This window comes from Poecilia latipinna, unplaced genomic scaffold, assembly GCF_001443285.1.
Source record: "Poecilia latipinna isolate Pla-1442-1.1 unplaced genomic scaffold, P_latipinna-1.0 Scaffold852, whole genome shotgun sequence".
Lineage (NCBI taxonomy): Eukaryota > Metazoa > Chordata > Actinopteri > Cyprinodontiformes > Poeciliidae > Poecilia > Poecilia latipinna.
The window spans coordinates 399249-403142 of record NW_015113468.1 but is presented as its reverse complement, the minus strand read 5'-3'; positions in this window follow the sequence as shown (position 1 = coordinate 403142).

The following is a 3894-nucleotide window of genomic DNA, read 5'->3' as shown; positions in this document are numbered from 1 at the left end:
AAACATATACCTATAAAAAGTAAAATCAGAGAAACTGATAATTTTAAGTGTAATCTTAATTTTCTTTCCAGAGCTGTACGTATAAATATGTCTCGGTTAGACAACAAGACATAATTAGTTTCCTTTGATATACTCCTTGTTTGCATGCATGGAGAGAATGCATTGAGTTACACAGTCTGCAGGTCAAAAGCAATCTCTACAAGACACTCATCTCATTATATACATTTTCTTGTAGGCTGGATTCCCAGGTCTGCAGACTTCAATAAATAGAACAATGGCATTCCTTATCTTTTGGACTCAGTTCTCGTCTCATGATGGAAAATGACCCATAAACTTAACCTTTTGACTTATCAAGAGTCATGTGTTGGCATCTACTTCAACTATCTATATATTACGTTTATTCTGAGACCAAATTCTTAGATGACATAAATTAATGTCATGTGAGATTGAATTGGTGCTACTTAAAAAAATAATTTGATCAGAGCATTTATTATAAGAATCCATAAAAAACCTAAAGAACAACAAAAAAGAAAAAACGTCCAACCCTCATCACATCTTCCAGAGAAAAGTCACAACATACAATACCAATCTATCTGACTTTTCATCGGTATATAACTAAAAGATGTGATTAAGGAGTGCCTTTCAGTGCTCCTTAAACTGAAAAAAATCACATCAGATTTTTACAGCAATGTAAATACTAAATTTGTTAATGTTCTTCTATGTTTGGGAAATTTAATACGTTTGAGTTTTTAGTCCCTTAAAACAAGTCTTTTGGCAAAAAAAAAGAAGAAAAGAAATTAACAGATATTACAGCAGATAATTTAGTGTTGTATTCTAGACAAACAGATGAAATAACACATACAATGTGTACCTAAACACCCTTATTAATTATTAGTTTTGTATAAGTATTTCCGACATAAAAAGGTTTAGACAGCTTGTCACTTGAAGTGTTTGTTTTTGAGATCCATCTTCTTCAATTTGAATGCCCATGTAAAAGCAAAAATGCCGCAGTACTGCATCATCAGGGGGTGTACCATTTTATCAGACTGCTCTGTATGCATGACAACTCCTTTAGAGCAACATAGTGGATCCTATAATTCACCTGTCTGTGCTTTTAGAGACCTGGGAAAATACATCCATTTACAGACTAAAAGCCAATGGCTGCATTTCCATTTAGATTTATGGCTCATTCTGAATGATCATCGTAGTTTACTACTGCACTTTTGAAAAACAAGAAAACAAAGAAAAAAAGGAAGTCGAATCACAATGTCTGAGCAACAAACACAATCAGAGACACAATAAATTTAAAGAAAAATTCCAAGCAAACAATATTGTTTTTAGTTGAAAATGGTATGACTTTACATTACTACACAGGGCACTTTGATGCATGATTGTCTTAATGTTGTGGATATCTGCACCAACTGAGCAAAAGTACTGTGAAAATATCAGAATGAGAATCACGTTATTTCCATCGCCAGTAAATAAGTTCACAGGCTAAGGAATTGTTTTGATGAGAAATGATGCAAAAACAAACAAATGAATAAATAATGAAATAAACATGAATATGAAAAAGAAAAATATGTATGCATGTGCAGAGTAGCAGGTGGATAAAGTGACTATATCATACCGGAGTCAGTTAACTATTTATCAGTCTAAGTGATGAGGGAAAGAAACTGTTCTTGTAGAGGGAAGTTCTGGTCCAGATGGACAGTAGTTTTCTGCCTGAGGTTGAGGAGCTTAAATGGGCTGTGTCCAGGGTGAGAAGGGTCAGCTACAATCTGACCTGCACAATCTAGAATCCTGGAGGATTACAGGTCCTGTAAAGGTTGGAGGTTGCAGCTGATCACCTTCTCAGCAGTGTATGCAATCCACTGCAATCTATGTCTTTCCTGGTCCCTGGTTGTGGCCCCTGTGTACCTTATGGTAACAGAGGAGGTGAGGATGGATTTGATGATGACTGTGTAAAACTGCACTATCAGCTCAGTTGGCAGTTTGAGTTTCCTCAGCTTACATAGGATCAACATCCTGTGCTTGGCCTTCATGATGAGGGAGCTAATGGTCATCTCCAACCTGAGGTTCTGGTGATGGTGGTGACCAGGAAGTGGAAGGAGTCCACAATGGAGATGGAAAGGTATCTGAGAATAAGAAGAGATGGTGGGTTTGTGACTTTCCTAAAGACCATGATGAACTCCACTGTTTTCTGGGCACTGAGCTCCAAGTTGTTACAGCTTCACCAGGTGACCAGCCAATCCACCTCCATCCTGTAAGCAGACTTGTCTCTGTCTGACATTAGGCCGATGAGGGGGTATCAAACTTGATCAGTTTCACAGACTGATGGCTAGAGGTGCAGCAGTTGGTTTACAGGGAGAAGAGCAGAGGTGAAAGTACACAGCCCTGTGGGGAACAGATGCTCATGGTCCAAGTCTCTGAGGTGTTCTTCCTCAGCTGCATGCACTGCCTCCTATCCATCAAGAAGTTGATGATCCACTTGTAGATGGAGTTAGGAATGTTGGAGTAGGTCAGGCAAGATTGTATTGAATGTGGAACTGAAGTCCACAAACAGGATCCTGGTGCAGGCTTTTGGGGAGTCCAGATGTTGTAAAATGAAATGAAGGGTCAAATTGATGACATCGTCTACAGATCCTTTGGCTCTGCAGTGGGAGAGGAGAGCAGGAGTTGCTCAAATGTCTTTATGACTACTGACGTCAGAGCCACAGGCCTGCAGTCATTGAGGTCAGTGATGCATGGCTTCTTGGAGATGGGGATGATGATGGAAGATTTGAAGCAGACTGGCACATGACAACTTCAGGAGGTGTTGAAGATGTTCATGTCTCAGGATGAAGTGGGAGATGCCATCTGGCCCAGGAGCCTTACGGAGGATCAGCTTTCTTAAGAGATTGTGTGGATCCTGCTTCCGGATAGAGAGGCGAGCGGGGAAGAAGGAGGAGTCCACAGTTTACTTTGATGGGGTGGATTGAGTGGTGTTGTCTGAAGAAGTCATATACACGAGTTTTGCTTCCTGCTCGGGAAAAAAGCATCAGAAACCGTTCAAATGTTGAAGACCGCTTACAAGGATGATGCTATGTGCCAAGCTCAAGTTTACTCGTGGTTCACCCGTTTTAAAAATGGTGAAATGTCAATTGATGATCAACTGCTTTTTTCCCCGAGCAGGAAGCAAAACTTCACAGCCGCACGCTGCTCATAAAACTACTCCATGAAGAAAAACGACTTCTGGACAAAACAGCTCTTCCAAGAAAATTCACTGCGGGTAGACGAAACGTTCCGCATCAACGCCGCTTGGCACACTGATTGAGAAGGCGTGGTTGAACAAATAACTAGCGGCAGAATAGTGTACTACAAAAACTGCGCATGCAGCAGCGTCATTCTAGAGACATTTGGGTACCCCCTCGTATATATATATATATAAAGTGTACTCTCAATGGCAGGGTAATAACAACAGAGCAGACCCACCAAGGCTGGAGACTGAACAATACTGGAAAGGCATATGGGAAAGGGAGGCGTCCCACAACAGCAATGCACAGTGGCTAACCTCTCTACGAGAGGACCACAGCAACCTCCCTGAACAAGCCCCGGTAACCATCACTGTGGCAGATGTCCAAGAAAGAGTCTCAGGTATGAAAAACTGGACCAGGGCCCGACATGATCCATGCCTACTGGCTGAAGAAACTCACTGCCCTCCATGAGCGACTGGCAGCTCAACTGAACCAGCTGCTACAAAATGAATGAACCCTGACTGGTTAACTGAATGAAGGGCGCACAATCCTGATCCAGAAGGATCCCTCAAAGGGTTCAGTCCCATCCAACTATCGGCCAATAACCTGTCAGGCATCATAGCATCGGCATAAATAGTAGAGGAGCTAAACACCAACTACT